Raw genomic sequence first — 18082 nt, forward strand, 5'->3', positions numbered from 1 at the left:
GATATATATATATATATATATATATAACAGTAAATAAAGCAGCGGAGATAATGCAGCAATAAAGCAGACACATAGACAGCAATATTAATTTGGAGTTCACCCACAACTCTTGGGCTATGTCTCCGTGAGCTCTTGTTAATTTGACTTGGCTCTCTGGGATTATGATGTAAGTCATTTTACAAGCTCTTTGGCTCAACTCCTACTGTTCTACACATAAACAGTGGGTTCAGACACCTTTTTATCCCTTGGCTCTTGAAGCTCTAGCTCTTGGCTCTGACTCTAGCTCTTTGGCTCTTGGTTTTGGCTCTTGGCTCTCTATCAAAAAAATAGTCCCCTTGGCTTTTCACTTGGTTTCCAAGTGACCACGTAGGCTACTCTTTTGCTTCTGTGCTACTGTCTCAGCGTTGTCTGCTTGTGCTCAGCTTTAGTAACAGCTCCAACAGCAACTCGGCCACCGTCAACACTCAGCAACCCTGCGCAGTAGCTCTTTGGCTCTCTATCGCTCTGCTCTCTCGACTCTCTGATGCTACTACTTTCAGCATTCAGTAGCAAACAATAACTTGGCCACCGTTCAACAACCCAGCAGCCCCCAGTCTTTGACATTCACGGCTTAAAAGCCAAATCACGCTGCCTGTTGGTTTTCCCTTTCGGGCTCTACAACTTCTGGCCATGTTTGCTCGAATCCCTCTTCTGAGCGTTCAATAATCATTATATAATGCCCTTTGGGCAGGCGACCACCTATTTCTGCCACAAATGAGGGCAATCGGCGCTTGAAATCATTAGTAATAGTCGTTCTCTGTTTACACAGAGAACGCTGTGAAAACACGGGAAATCCGCATAAAACACAATATATCGGACTTGAAACATTCATAATCCCGCTTTATAGCGCCATCGGGTCCACCTGGGGATCGCCATCGCATATCGCAATTGGCTTGCTCCTTGGTTTTCCCTTTGTATTTAAAATACATTGAAAACAGCGAAAATTAATGTAAAATGGCTTTGGGCGGATCTGAAATCATATATATTTCCATTCCGGAACCCTTTCGGGTCCGGTTTACATCGCATATCACTTCCCCTTTGTATTTTCGTTAAACAACAAAATATACGTAAATACATTGAAAAGTGGCATTGGGCGGATCTCAGGATCCATACAATATGGTTGATAATGTTATCGGGTCCGGTTCATCAGATCGCCCGTATATATATGTGTGTGTGTGTGTGTGTGTGTGTGTGTGGCCCTGCTCCATTGTAACGCGCCGATGCGATGTTGCGATGCGACAAGTCGCAATCGCAAATCGCTCATGCCTGAGGCCTCTTCATTTAACAGGGTCTATGCCAGCGCCGATTGCGATCCGCCGATATCGGCGATCGCACATCGGCAAGTCACCGTGCCTATGGGTAAGTCCTTTTCCTTTGGATTTAAGCAATGCGATATTTCAGCAATCGCATGTCGCGATGCCTTAAGACCTGAGGTTCCTCCTTTATATAGCCATTCGTCGATGCGATATCAATGCTTCTTAGACCAATCAGAGTGGGCCACGTGGCCCAATCCCGACCTACCATGTGTCAGCTGTGGATTGGCCCGTGAGCCTATAATCAAAATTTTCAATATAGTTCAAAATTTAATGAAATTGCCTCCTTTTCTAAGGACATTGGGCAATTTTCATTTTACAATAACTCCTTCATCCGGAGTCTGTTTTCGCCCATTCAAGTTGCGTTGGATTTAGAATGAGGAGATCTCTGCAATGAGACTATTTCTGAGAGCAGCCTGCGACTTTCATTTTCCTCTGATTTACAAAGGATTTGTGCCATTTGGCACCTTTTACCTCTTGCATGAAGTCTTTTAGACTTAGAGGTTTATCCAGGATCCATTTTTGGATCACGCCTTCCCACTAAAAGAACTTTTGGTCTCCAAAAGACTGATATACTGATATGAACAGTAAATGAGAGTGACTCACTCTCTTCTTTCAACCTCCCTACACTTGCCTTTGCATAGTGCCTTTGAACCAAAGTTTCTGACCACTTCCCTTCTCTGGATGGGCTAGTCTTCCTGAGAAGAACTGTCTTCCTCCTTGCCTTCTTGTAGAACTTCTACTGAAATGGTCATAGAAGGTAGTTTGAGCTTCTTTGCCTTGATCATTGATCCAGGGTGGCTCAACAAATGTGAAGTACATCCGCTCCACAAAACTTTCATCTGTACCTGTTTGACAAGCTGCCAACAACAATAGGCATACAGACAACAACTGGATGGACTAAACTCCTGCTTCAACAAAAGAAACAAATTTTCACATCTTGTGAACACCTCCATGTCTTACATCTGCACACAAATGATGGACTAGATACAAGCCCACAAAAAATGACTTTAAACAAATGACCCTTCAAGTCAAGCATGTAGAAAAAGACCATTAGGACTCTTTTTCCAAAAGATGAAACTTTCATCATTGTCTCCATTTCGAGACCAAGTTAACTTCTTCCTCATCAACATGGTATCACATGCATGTCAAAGCAATCACCCCTGCAAGTTAATTACACATACATGTTCAAAAACAAGGAAATCATTGACATCCTTGTGTTCACGCATATCAAGCTCATGCATGCATTTCATCCCTCAACTTTCACTTAAGCACACTGTACTTTAGAAGTTGAAATGAAATATAATATAGATGCATCAATAGACATGCAATCTTAATCGGATGAGAACTCTAATTGTTCCCTACCAATCCCTTTCAAAGGTACTACCTTTGCTTGCACATCAGCATCAACATGTGAATCATTTTGAAACACATCATTCATGGAATCTTCACTTCCATTTCTGCCATCTTCTCTTTCCACTTTCTTCTTCAGTTTTGGTGGAAGCATTGTTGGATTCAGTGTCCAACACTTTGCAGCAAGATGTCCTTCCTCTTGATAGCATGATTTGCCTTGTCCAATGGACCTTTGGCTACTTGCTTCTTTTCCTTCTTCTGCTTCCTGTATGTGGCCATTCTCTTCCAACATCTAGAAACATCATGGTTATCCAAACCACAAAAGGAACATGCAATTCTTTTCCCATACATATGTGGAAATTCATCATGCTTTGCAAAATCAAAAGGAATGTATTTAGAACCATATTTATACCTGTCTCTTTCACCTTTATTGCCTTCATGAGGAGGTGAAGCAAATGAAGAAGTGGCTCCCTTTGGAACACCATCAAACTCTTCAAGGCTGTTAGAGTCTCCCCAACTCTCTGGTTCAAGAGTGTGCTTCTGAACACCTGCATCCAGCAAATGATGTTTCAAGCTATTGTATTCCTCTTGGATACAACCTTCACACTTCTGAGGTAGAGGACAAGAAATAAAACTCCTTGGGACTGTTTCAATGGAATTCATGGCAGCTTTGGAATTCTCTCCATAAGGTTGTCCATAGCCAAGACCCAAATATTTAGGCCTTTCCTCAACCATTATTGTTTCAACAATACCTTGTGCATGCTTTCCCAAGCCCTTTCCTTCATAGCCCATCTTGGACATTAGCTTGGAACCTATGCCTTTAGTATGTTTCTCAAAAGAACCAATACAAGCATTCTCAGAGGAATTTTAAGACAAACTGGAATGGCTTACCTCTTCTTCAAGCTGGTACTTGACTAAGGCTTCTTAGGCAACAAAGAGATGTGTTTCCAACTCATGCATCCTTTTCAGGTTCATATTTGCAATATGAAGTTGCCTCTCCATTTCCTGCAATTTGTCAGCAAGCAACTACTTCTCTTCCTTCATGGAATTCAGCTGCTTTCTAAGCATACTGCTCTTCCTTCCATCCTCATACATTTCTCTCACCATATCCATCATGGTGGACAATTCTTGCCTCATGTCTTCATTAAGGAATCTTGTGAAGAACGCAGAATTTGAGGACCCACTTGTAGAAGTTGTCATTATGCCAATGAACAAAAAAAACTTCAACAAGATAAATAAAGAGCTTATTTAAGCAACCTCTTGCAACAAACCTCTTGTGCTTTGGATTGCCTTGAGGTCCTTTGGAATAGAAGAATGCCTTCAGCTCTTCTTCCTTCTACAAACTCAACAAATAGTCAATCTGCAAACAAGCATACAATCAGCCTCTTGTTGTTCAAACACCTTTCAAACAAGCAGTCTTTGCTTTGTTAATCAATCATTCTGATATAACCTTCTTAAAGGTGTGGTTAATCAATCTTAAGCTCTGATACCACCTGATCTGAAATGGGGCTCTTAGGCTTCTTGTCTAGCTTACAAGAACCTCTCCCACTTCCAAAGCTTGAATTTTCCCAAGTCTTTTATGATTAACCAATGTGGAATTAAGAAAAGCTTGAAAATATAGGTGTATGCTTGTATTTGTTTTTGACTGTTAAGTGTTGTAAATTAATGTGCCGAAGCTGATATATATATATATATATATATATATATCTATATATATATATAAAACAGTAAATAAAGCAGCAGAGATAATGCAGCAATAAAGCAGACACATAAACAGCAATATTAATTTGGAGTTCACCCACAACTCTTGGGCTACGTCTCCGTGAGCTCTTGTCAATTTGACTTGGCTCTCTGGGATTATGGTGTAAGTCTTTTTACAAGCTCTTTGGCTCAACTCCTGCTGTTCTACACATAAATAGTGGGTTCAGACACCTTTTTATCCCTTTGCTCTTGAAGCTCTGGCTCTTGGCTCTCTGGCTCTTGGTTCTGGCTCTTGGCTCTGACTCTGGCTCTTGGTTCTGGCTCTTGGCTTTGACTCTTTAGCTCTCGGCTCTTCAGCTCTGGCTTCTTCGGCTCTCTATTAGAAAAACAGTCCCCTTGGCTTTTCACATGGTTTCCAAGTGACCCCGTAGGCTACTCTTTTGCTTTTGCGTTGTTGTCTTAGTGCTACCTGCTTGTGCTCAGCTTCAGTAACAGCTCCAACACCAACTCGACCACCGTCAACACTCAGCAACCCTACACAGTAGCTCTTTGGCTCTCTATCGCTCTGCTCTCTTGGCTCTCGGATGCTACTACTTTCAGCGTTCAGCAGCAAACAATAACTTGGCCATCGTTCAACAACCCAGCAACCCCTAGTCTTTGACATTCATGGCTTAAAATCCAAATCGCGCTACCTGTTGGTTTTCCCTTTCGGGCTCTGCAACTTTCGGCCATGTCTGCTCGAATCCCTATTCTGAGCGTTCAATAATCATTGTATAACGCCCTTTGGGCAGGCGGCCACCTATTTCTGCCACAAATGAGGGCAATTGGCACTTGAAATCATTAGTAACAGTCGTTCTCTATTTACACAGAGAACGCTGTGAAAACACGGGAAATCCACATAAAGCACAATATATTGGACTTGAAACATTCATAATCCCGCTTTATAGCGCCATCCAGTCCACCTGGGGGTCGCCATCGCATATCGCAATTGACCTGCTCTTTGGTTTCCCTTTGTATTTAAAATACATTGAAAACAGCAAAAATTAACGTAAAATGGCTTTGGGCGGATCTGAAATCATATATATTTCCATTCTGGAACCCTTTCGAGTCTGGTTTACATCGCATATCGCTTCCCCTTTGTATTTTCGTTAAACAATGAAATATACGTAAATACATTGAAAAGTGGCATTGGGCAGATCTCAGGATCCATACAATATGGTTGATAATGTTATCGGGTCTGGTTCATCAGATCGCCCGTATATATATGTGTGGCCCCGCTCCATTGTAACATGCCGATGCGATGTTGCGATGTGACAAGTCGCAATCGCAAATCGCTCATGCCTGAGGCCTCTTCATTTAACAAGGTCTATGCTAGCGTCGATTGCGATCCGTCGATATCGGCGATCGCACATCGGCAAGTCACCATGCCTGTGGGTAAGTCCTTTTCCTTTGGATTTAAGTGATGTGATATTTCGGCAATCGCATGTCGCGATGCCTTAAGACCTGAGGTTCCTCCTTTATATAGCCATCCGCCGATGCGATATCAATGCTTCTTAGACCAATCAGAGTGGGCCACATGGCCCAATCCCGGCCTGCCATGTGTCAGCTGTGGATTGGCCCGTGAGCCTATAATCAAAATTTTCAATATAGTTCAAAATTTAATGAAATTGCCTCCTTTTTTAAGGACATTGGGCAATTTTCATTTTACAATAACTCCTTCATCCGGAGTCCGCTTTCACCCATTCATGTTGCGTTGGATTCAGAATGAGGAGATCTCTACAATGAGACTATTTCTGAAAGCAGCTTGCGACTTTTGTTTCCTTTGATTTACAAAGGATTTGTGCCATTTGGCACCTTTTACCTCTTGCATGAAGTCTTTTAGACTTAGAGGTTTATCCAGGATCCATTTTTGGATCACTAGAGTTCAAAAACAATGCTACAAGTTATTGGGCCACTAGTCTCCTTCAAATCACTGATAAAGATGACCACTCATCAAACTCAACATTGGTTTACCACTACTAGGAATGGGATCATCAACAAGAGCTACATGAACATCATCTAGCTCAAAGTCTTTAGAATTGGATTGTTCAACCTTGTAATATGGTAGAAATTGAAAAAGTTTAGCATGTCCAACCAATAATTTTGGTTTGAGTGAAGGGTTCATCTCCTCAACCTTATAATATGGTAAAAAAAAAGCTTAGCATGCCTAACCAATTATTTTGCCTTGACTGAAGGGTACATTTTTGTTAAGGCCATGGTAGAGGAGTTCAATAATCAATACCACCAACCTCAAGGTACATAAAGAGCTTCATGCTCTTGATCAAATGCCTAAACCATACCCTAACAAATGACAGAATCAAATGGAAACATTGCAATCCCCCAAATCGTAAAATCCTGAAAACTATTAAGTTTGTTGGTTTTTGAGTAAGATCTAAAATTCTAGTTTCTCCATATGAAATCCAACGAGGTCAGAACCATTCTCAAACACCCTAAGTCAATTCATGGTAATGTCAAAAATATAAGTAAAAGGATGAAAATGAAAAATAAATGAAATGTCACTATTGTTAGTAACAAACTACAAGGAGGATATAGCTCCACAAAGCAATTGTATAGATAAAAGGATCGATAGATAGAAGATTGACAAAATCATTAGAGGCTAAAACAAAGCCGAAAAGCCTTATTACAAGAGTAAGGTATCACTCCAAATACCTGTTTTGCCACATTTGCACTGGAATATGATTTCCCTAAACCAAAATCTAAAGCAAAAATAAAATAATCACCTAGACAGAGACATAATGTTAAGCCACAGTAAATAAGGAGAAAGTTTTTCTCCTTCATGGACAACCAAATAGCTAGTAGACCTATATGATCAACACGTAACATGATGCCAAGATCCCCCACTTTTTGCTCCAATCAAATTTCTTTCTCCCATCTGACATTCCTTCTTGAAGGAAGGTGGGTCATTGATCAGCAGGTACTTTAACCATTTTGGCAATCATGTGCCTTCACTTAATGTTATGGGTATTCTAATATAGATCAACAACCAAACTAGATAATTAATCGATCTCGATTACCTTCTTATTCCCTCACTTCACCTAGAGGGTTAGTCTTTGATTCTAGTCTAGTGGGACCTCCTCTAAGCCCTTAGGGGTTTACAAAGAGCACTAATAGGAAAACATTGACTGAAGTAATGTGCCCAAGGTAATCCATACTCACCACTTTCCATCTTTCCCCCTTATTCATCTCCATTTCTCTTGTTGGTGATCGTTGGTCATTAGGATTGTCACCCTTCATCGTCATCCTTGAGGTAAGCTTGGAAACATAGCCCTAGAGGTTGATGCAACTAAAAGAAAGGTAAGAGCGTAAGAAAGCCACAATGAAAGAAAATTTAAAAAATGCAAAAGATGGTTTGGATATTTATTACTTTATATATATACACGTGAGTTCGGGTTATCTCGAGTGGTTGGGAAAAATGGTTGTTATCTTCCACACTCAAGCTCAAATCCCTGTGAGTGACATGATGATGAGAAATATTGTTGTAATATGATCACTCTCACCCCTAGGCTAAGACAGAGGATGATTTCCTTGTGAAAAAAATTATATATATATATATATATATATATATATATATATCATTCATAAGGTTTTCCCAAAAAAAGGAACAAAAAGAGGAGGAAGGTTATAAAAAGAGCTACTTTTAAAAAGTACAGAGTATTTAAATGGACTATAAATCAGAAATTAAGGAAGAAATATTTCATATAAATGTATTCCAATGGCAGAGTATTTACATTAAAAGGGAGGTATCCAAGGAAAAGAAATTAATATTATTATCAATGCGAGCGGCAAGGAAAATTACATCAACATTAAATTGGAAAATCAATTATCAAATTCCAAAACTAAATGTAGATGAAAAGGAAGATATCTTTTGCAAGAACCAATATGAAATTAAGAACTTACATGTGATAATTCACGATTATGAATGTATATCTCAATTCAGTGTCATAGCCATGTTTGAAGGAAAAATCAACATAATTCTCAATTTACTATGGTTTGAAAAATTGGGTACCTTCATATTAAACATAGAGAAAAAAAAAATTGACTTTTCTCGATAAGAAGGTGAAACTTTAGGGCATTACAATTAAGTCAAACTCAGTAGTACCCACTGAGCATGTTGTCATTGATGTCAAAGCGGAAGCAGGTTCAGGATGTCGTCATTGATGTCATCGATGAGATGATGGAGTGATGAAACTCTAGCTCTAGGGTTTGGTTTACCTAGATCATGATCATACCCCACACCTATTGGAGATTTTGATGATGCAAATCACTGAGTTCGCCTTGAAGACCCTCGCCATTAGATTCTCCGCACCATGCCAATTTTGTTGATATGTGGAGCGTCTCGTAGGCCTTCACGGTTTGAGAGATATGCTTGTTTGAAATTGATGCCCCAATGTTCAAAATTCCCAGCAGTGGTTGACATAGCAGTATATGATTAGTTGGCAACTCAAGAAGTCAAAAGGGCTTCTCATTAAAAATCAATTTGAATACTTTTGGTTAAGATATTTTATTAACGGGGTTTGATTCTTGATGAGAATAATATTAAATTTAATATGGTCCAAAAACAATGGAGGGAATATTTGGGACCAAAATTAAATTTAAATGTTCGGCTCCAAAATTAAAATTAAAATATTTAATTTGAATTATATTCCCTCCTTGTTGCAAGTCGGTTGATTTCATGAGGGGTCTTCCTAAATCTATAGAAAGGGTATTCACTCTTCCATCATGTGTGTGATTTAAAACATTGATCTGAGGAGATACATCTACGGCCTAGCAAATGATTTGGAGAGGTCAAACTTTTGAAATATCTAGTGGAGATTTGTTTGGTCTTCTACATGGGTTCGATGGGCTTTAAATGTTTGTTGCAGGAGACATATTTCTGTTAGCTTCTAATTTCCTGCGGCCAGGATTCTTTCTATTTTTTCTTGGTATGTGGTTCAAGGGATTAGCTAGGTGATTTTTGTGTTTTGTAGGTGGACCATGCTTAATCTTTACGGCCAAGTCTCAAGTCTGAAATCATTCTCATTTTCTTCAGACTCAGACTATCAAACTAAAATTGGTCTTGTTCTTGCTTGGGCTAGGGCACAAGCGCTAATCGCAGTGAGGTTAATGTTCTTTGATTCCCTGTGACAGAGAAAAACCCTAATTCGATCCATTCTCTAAGCATCTATACTTGCAGCCTTAATGATCTGTGGCTTGGATTACTCTTGCGTGTTATCTGCGGAAGTGGATGATAACTGTAGATCTTAAGGGTTTCGTCTTGCAGAAGTTCAGATCCTTTTAACCAAGATATCGCGGAGTGTTAGTGACATTTTTGAATATGTGCGGCTCCTCCCTTACAACTAAGGCTTGATTACATATGGTTTGGGCACCTCTACTGGGCATTGTTCATTAGGGTATTGCAAACTCCTTTGATCTCAGTTTTAAACATCTAAAGCAAATTGATGGCATCTCTACAGCTTAATTACCCTTGACACATTCAACCTATGACTGTGACAAAACCCCTGAAACTTCACTTGATTATCTAACAAAGTTAAACATGAGATATTACTAAGAACCTTGCTCTGCATGCAAACAGCGTTGCTCTAAGACAACACAAAGTATGATGTGCACACTCGTGCATATTTGTCGTCTAATGAAGAGTAGATACAATTAAGATCTTGTTATAAGTTTGTGACTGGGATATATATATGTTGGAATCGATATCGATAAGGGCTTACTGTTAGTATTTGGCAGTGTTGAGCAGAACATGGAAGTGACAGTAGTTCGTATAACAATGATTCTTGCTCCTATACTACAATGCCTTTAACCTTGATATGATTGTAACCTTGATGTATAACAGTGATGAGTGACCTATAATGTATAATGCATTAAGGTTGACCAAGTTGACAGGCAGTAATGATGACCATACTAAATGGAAAAACCTTATGACAGTGATTTTATGTGAAAATAATGTATGACATAACAATAACCTTGTGATCTATATGGCAGTGGGTAAGTATGATTATGATCCATATGTTCGTGACCCTGTTGCACAAACCTTGGTGATAACAACCTTGATGGCAGTGACTTCAATGAACATTACAGTGGCACATTATATCTCTATGGCCTACATTATTTATACTTTTATGTTTGATCTTGATACCAGTTAAGACAGTGACCTAGTAACCCTAATTTTAATGACAGTGACCTTGTTTAGTGATAGTGACCTTGTCTAGTAACAGTGACCATTGAGAAACATTGATGCAGCAGTAATCTTAATGACAGTGATGGGTGACAATGATATTGTAGATGACAATGTCCTTGATCTTGATATGACAATATTCTAAACAAGGCAATGATCCTTGATGTGACAATAATCTTGCATTATAGTGACCTTGTGACCTTGATTGAGCAGTGAATTGAAATTACAATGTTGACCTTTACATGGCAGCGAACTTTGGCATGACAGTAACATTTGATCACGGTGACAGTGATCTTCATAATAATGATCCTGATATGATAATGACAGCAATATGCATACAGTGATAGTTGGCACAACAGTGACCTTGATAACAATCTCTTGATGACAGTAACTGCTGATGTATGACAGTGTTCTTGACATGGAAGTGACCTGAGATGACAGAGATGGCAACAAAATTGAAGTATGCTAATTGGCACAGTTGGCAGCAGCGAGTGACAACAGGAGCAACAATGGCAGCAGTGAGTGGCAACAGCAGATAGTAGCAGCAGTGAGAGTAGATAGTGGTAGCAGTAGCAGTAGCAGTGAGAGTGGACAATGGTAGCAGCAACAACAACAGTTGTAGAGTGCAGCAGTGATAATAGTGGCAGCAGTGGATTGTATTACAGCAGTGATAATAGTGGCAGCAGTGGCAGCAGCTTGTGGCAAGCAGATTGTAGTTGGATCATTGTCCTTGGTACGGGAGCCCAAACCCATTCAGAGAGCATTTGCTTCCTTCCAGCACTACGGGTAAAACCCTTGCGGAGTCTTGTTATGTACATCATACATAACAAAGCACTTGGTTGAGACAAAAAAGTTGTGTATTGTTCATGTGATGTTTTATGTTCTGTCTTGATGTTCTAAATAATTAATGGAATTTAACCAATTGTAAAAATTAAGGGAAATACTGATTCACCCTCCTCTTAATATTTCCAATAGTACCTTCACCCAAAGACCTAAATGATATATCAAAAGTACTTGGTCACGAAAGTTAAAAGTCAATATCAAAAACATAGAAAGAACCAAACGAAGTCATCATGGATAAAAACAAAAAAACTATTAATTCTCTAATACCACATCTAATTTATTTATACCTCAAAAATCTTTTAAACCCAAAAATTATTTACTGAATAAAATATGAAAACTGTCAAAAAATAAATCACTGGTATTTTAACTTTCACTACTTAAAATGCAGCAGATAAAATAGGGAAATCAATCACTACAACAACAACAAAAAATTACCCAACACAACTTTCCTTCACTTTAATTTACTCAGGAAAATTAGGGCCTAGACCCACATAGAATACATAGAAAAATTACTGCTGCTAGAACCAGAAAATCGATCCCAAGGAATTTGTCCTACTTGAAATAGGCACTCCTGGAAGAATTTAACCCTTGGAAAATTTAGCCTCCCTCAATAGCCACTTGGTCCCTCCTTTTCCTCTCGTATGGCCCTGCACACTTCAGAAATTTGGCCCCTGGATATTTCGGCCTCCCTTAAAAACTCAGCCCTCTCCCTCCTAGACTCAACCTCACTGAAATTGCACTCAAATTGTCCTTGCTATAATCCTTTTCCCCTCTCTTCAATCCTGGAGTCTCTCACTCCTTGAGAAAGTTGCTCTCTCAAGAATAGCAATGTAAAATGTCTTCATCCACTCCCATAGGTTCACTTTATAATTTCTCGACGGGCCAAATCCCTAATCTCAAAAGTGATTGAGGGCTTGGATTAAATCCCAACTTTCTTCGATCAACAATATAGATTAGATTTAAGTCACTTAAATAATTAATTATTTCTCCTTGGAAAAACATTAGCCCAAAGTCAACATTAATTAAATAATTAATCAATGTACATTTTCCTAAGTTAAAACTTAGGAAGGAGATCATATTAGTTGCTCCTCTCGAACAACCACCTAAAGAGGACTTCTTCTCTAGCATGCAAGACACCAGCCTATGCAAAAGACTTCCGAGCTACAAAATGAACACTCCCTCCTAGCCAAGAAGGGATTCTCCACCACCTCAAGCTTGTCCCTATAAAACACAAACTTCCCCTTCACTAGGGGCATGGTGAGAATATTTACTACCTGCTCCCTTGTGGTGGTATATGATCTCTATGTATTTGCGTCTGTCATGAAACAGTGGATTCTCCAAAATCTTGATGCAATTTTGATTATCACAATGAATCACTGTAGGCCTCATCTCAAGAATAAACAACCCTAAGAGCATTTTGCAAAGCCATATGGCCTCACAACTCGCCAAATTCCCTACCATATACTCGGCCTCTGCTCAACTAAGTGTGACTCAGTGTTGTTTTCTACAAAACCATGAGATCACCACTGACCCAAAGTTAAAGTAACAACCAGATGTATTATTCTTGTCTATTGCACTCCTTGACCAGTCTGAATCTGTATAGCCCCGCAACTACATTCCACCAACTCTGACATATCTCAGTCCATAGTCCATTGTACCGTGGAGATACCTCAACACATGCTTTGTTGCCACCCAATGAACCCTCTTGGCTCCACCATAAGCTAGTTGGGTGTAATCACTCCAAAGCAAATATCCAGTCTAGTATTAACTAGATACATCAACATCCTGATCATCTGCCTATACAATGTGGGATCCACCAACTCACTTTCACAAGCATTAAGCTTCCTAAAGTTTGTAATCATGGGTGTATATACATCATCTTGCAATCTATTAGAAAAAGGGTACCAAGGACAAAGGCTTGGTGTCTAGCCTAGGAAGGAGTGTCTTAATGTGACCACCTTTACTTAACTTTATGGGAAAAAAATAAAGCTAAAGGGAGTTTATAAAGTATAAAGTCATAAAGAAACTTTAAGAAGAATAAAGTGACTTTATAAAGTCATAAAGTAACTTTTGAGTAATTAATGAAAAGGGTACTTTTCATTGTCATTGTTTCAACCTTTGGACCTAAAAACGACGCACAAAAAACTACAGTCCATCCTCTTTTTGAAACTTCTTACGAAATTTCAATTTGATACTCAGAGAGAAATTTATGACGATTTTCCCAAGGTCACTTGTTTGGGATGTAATTCAGGATCTTGCAAAAACCCTAACTTCCTTGGATCATATCTCCAAAAATATAGCGAGACAAGCTCTCAAATTCGAACCTGAGGGTCATCGAGATTTCGTCTCAAATGGGTATTTTTTAGCTTTTGAAACGTCATCTAAAAAAAGTTATAGCGAAAATGCCACGATGACCTGTTTGGAGTAGCGAAACCCTTAGAATTCAAAGCTCTAATACCAAATGTCATGCAACCAGCTCACAAAATAGAAAAAAAGATAGGTAAACGACTTCAAAATCAACCTCTTCGAGGGGGCAACCTCCCTTACATTACACAAATGAACAATTCTTGGATGATTCAAATGACAAAACATCATTTATGTATATAGGAGTCTAAGTGTCACAATATAATCAAAGGCAACATAACAATAATAATATAAGGGCACAAAAATAACAATAGTGGGCTTCTATGGGGCACAATAATAACAATGTGGTCACAACTAGGGCACAACAATAACAATAAGGGGCTACAATGACAATAGTAATGGGGGAATCACAAGTAATATAGGGACCTAACATTGTTTGACATCAATGACGGGTGTTTAGTCAAAATCAAATCCCAAGGTTGACATCAATGACAACACCATCCAAGAAAGGGTTCTTCCAGGGTCTTTGGACCAAAATCACCTGCGTTAAATTGTGAGACAACTTGTGTTATTCTTAGCAAAAATGTTTAGTTTAGTAGGCTTATGTGTTTCATGCTTTTTGAATATATTCATGTTTTAAAATAGTAGCATAAAACCATGATGGGTTGGGCATTAAACTGGTGTGATTCCTAAAACTTGAAGTCGGGTTGGACCTACAAATTTTCTACACAATCCTTCATCCTAAATCTCTTCAAGATCTCGACTGAATACTTGCCCTACCCTAGGAAAATCTCTCCTGGTTGTTGCCACACCTATAGTCCCAAAAGGTAGTGCATCAATCCAATATCCTTCATCTTGAACTCTAAAGCAAGGTCCTCCTTGTACATCACTATGAGCTTTTTTGATCTTGTAAAAAAGAGATCATCAATGTACAATACCAAGATAAGTCGCCCATCATCAACAGGTACGTAGTAAAAGTTGGAGTCCGCATTGCTCTTAGTTAAGTCCAATCTAAGTAGGTACCCATCAATCCTATTGTACCATGCGTGAGGTGCCCACTTAAGTCCATATAAGGCCTTCTATAATACATACATGGGGCTCCCTCACATGCACCTCAAATCCCTAAGGCTACTTAATATACACCTCTCCCTCGATTACCTAAGGAAGGCAATCTTCACATCCATCTGATGAGTCCTCTACCCCATCTTTGAGGCAATAGATAAAACTGCCATAATAGATGCATATCTAGTGATGGGTGCAAATGCCTCCTCGTAATCCACTCCCTCCTTCTGAGATAACCCTCTTGCCACAAACCTCACCTTGTACTTCTCAATACTGCCATCTATTGCACGCTTGATCTTGTATATCAATAAGTGATGACTAACTTCCCCTCAGGCCTCAGTACTATCACCCACACATTATTCCTCGTGATGGAACTATACTCTTCCACCACGACATCCATCCAAGCCTTTTGCCTCCTCAAAGGTAGAACGCTTACACTCACTGATGTTGCTCATCAACGCCGTATAACTAGAAAATATGGTTGGTGGTCTACTCTCCCTAAAGGTACTACTAGGAGCCTCCACATGCTCCTCTACATCCCTCAAGGTCTGTTCAGCCCATATTGGCCTCCTCCTAGTAAATCTTGAAGGAACATCTCAAGACTCCCTCCCATACACCTCATTTCCCTTACATTGCTCAATATACACCTCTTCTTCAATTACCTCATTGAGGGAGGCAATCTTCACATCCATCTGATGAATACTCTACCCCATCTTCAAGGCAACTGATATAACTGCCTTGATAAATGCATGTCTAGCAACGGGTGCAAATGTCTCGTCATAATCCACTCCCTCCTTTTGGGATAACCTTCTCGCAACAAGCTTCACTCTATACTTCTCGATACTACGATTTGTTGCACGCTTGATCTTGTAGATCCATTAAGAAGTGACCATTAACATTCCCGCAAACATCGGTACTATCTCCCACACATCGTTCCTCACAACAAAAATAGACTCTTCCACCATGGTATCCCTCCAAACCTACTAGCATGTTGCCTCCTCAAAGATACAAGGCTCAAACTCACTGATGTTGCTCATCAAGGCAATATAACTGGAAAATATGGTCGGTGATATACTCTCCCTAAAAGTCCTAATAAGAGCCTCCACATCCTCCTTTGCATCCCTTAAGGTCTACTCAGCCCATTTTGGCCTCCTCCTGCTAGATCTCAAAGGAACATATCATTCCTCCTCCTAATTAGAAGGTTGTGATCCTCCTGTTAGTAAAGTTGTTCCCTGCTCAACCTTTGGAGGCTCTCACTCCTAATCCTCTGCCATTGTTGAACCTGTCTCATGCGACTTCCTAAAATTCCTACCCTCGAATTTGAAATCCAGACTAACTACTATCTTCCACTGCCCCAGAAAGGTCGACCTTGTGATCCTTTGAGATCTCATTGTATCCACCAATAATCCCTCTCCCAGATGAGGGATCCAACTTAGTCCTCTTCGCTAATGCTACCAAAGATGCGAAGATGGCTCATCTTTGATCTCACTCCTATAAATGCCTCCTCAAGAATATTGTCCTCCACTGCCCCGTGAGAACTCCTATTATGTAGGTGCGCTATTGTTTTACAAGCCTCCACCCAAAAGAACGTAGGCAAGTCTTGATCATGGAGCATTGCCTTTGTTTCTCTAACCATGGTATTGTTATTGCTCTCTACCACTCCATTCTACTACGAATTGTAGGGCACTCAGTTCTTTCATGATTCCTGCCTCTCTCCAGAAACCCTTGAACTCATTGCAGGTATATTCACCCCCATTGTCTAACCTTAGGACTTTGATCTTCTTCCCAGTTTGGTTCTCCACAAAAGATTTAAACTCTTGGAAACGATTGAAGACCTCATCCTTGGCCTTCAAGAAGTAAATCAATTTCCTCCAAAAATAGTTATGTAAGAAGGTCAGAAAATAACTACACCCAGAGATAGACTCCACCAACATAGGACCACAAATATTGGAATGCATCAAATCCAACACTCCCTTGAACCTAGTCTCATTGTTAGGAAACGCTACTTTTGCATGCTTTCCAAGTGCACAACCTTTGCACACACCATCCCCCTCCACATTGAACTTCGGAAACCCAATGACAATCTCCCGTAACAGTGGTAGAGCCCTATAGTGTAGATGCCCCATCCTCTTATGTGAAAGTTCATTATAGTTGTCGTTGTCATGTACAATATCTTCACTGGCAATCCTCTCAAGAGATAAAGGTTGTTCTCTTTGTTTCCTATCACTCGCCTAATGCTAGGACCAGTGCCTTTTAACCTCACAAATAGCTCACCTCCCATGAAACTCACCTCAAGTCCTTTATACTCCATTGTAGAAACAAAGCAAGTTCTTCTCCAACCCAACTACAACAAGCTGCACATGAACATCAAGGTGCTCCTTGGCCATTCTAGTGAAGAGGTCATGATATCCCATCATATGACGAGAAAAATTTGTTATTCACAAACCATACACCATGTGTCATGGTCCCTAAAAGACATGACACCAATGCAACATCCTTCTTGAATTCCTCAACTCATACATTTGCACATATGCAACTATTGATGTCTTCCTTTTGCCTTTCTTTTTGTTGGGGCACTGGCCAGTATAGTGATCATACTTCTGACATGCAAAGCACTTGACTTTGCTCATGCCATTCATTCTCTTTTCTCTCCCTGTGAAGATCCCCCTCAACTCTGGGTTTACTTTGCTTTACCCTTTCCCTTCTTGGCTTGCTCGACAAGAGCAAGTTCCTCATCTCCACCTCCACCTCTACGCTATCTACCAAATATTGAACTTTCCCATGTCTTCTTTTGGGTGAAGTAGTCCCACAACCTGGCCTACTTAGGAAGCATGTCTTTAGGAAGGATAAATGTTACAAAGGTAGCCCATTGCTTAGTATGACCACTCAAGGCTATCTTGACAAGTACATCCTCCCCCATGGCTTCCCCAATCGCTGATAGTTCATCACAAACCTATTAGATTCTTGTGAAGTATGAGGCTACAATTTCAAATATATTCATTCTTATGTTTCTTAGTTTCTCTATCAACACTATCTTCCTGTTTTGGTTGTTACTTTGGTACAGGTTCATCCACGATGACCTCATTTGATGAGCTATATGCTTTCCTAATATGTGAGGGATTATGTGATCCTTCACACTATCCAATATGATCCATCTAGCCTTCGCATC

At 39.8% G+C, this 18082-nt stretch overlaps 1 protein-coding gene across 1 annotated transcript in view; it reads right to left on the bottom strand.

Moving 5' to 3' along the window:
• The window catches only part of LOC149233535 (Zinc finger, C3HC4 type (RING finger) family protein), a 357687-nt gene that overhangs the window by 185752 nt on the left and 153853 nt on the right, over window positions 1–18082 (bottom strand). The window lies entirely within an intron of this gene.

Source organism: Pinus tabuliformis, chromosome J (genome assembly GCF_031772625.1).
Source record: "Pinus tabuliformis cultivar Carrire ecotype Pingquan chromosome J, CPIR1, whole genome shotgun sequence".
Lineage (NCBI taxonomy): Eukaryota > Viridiplantae > Streptophyta > Pinopsida > Pinales > Pinaceae > Pinus > Pinus tabuliformis.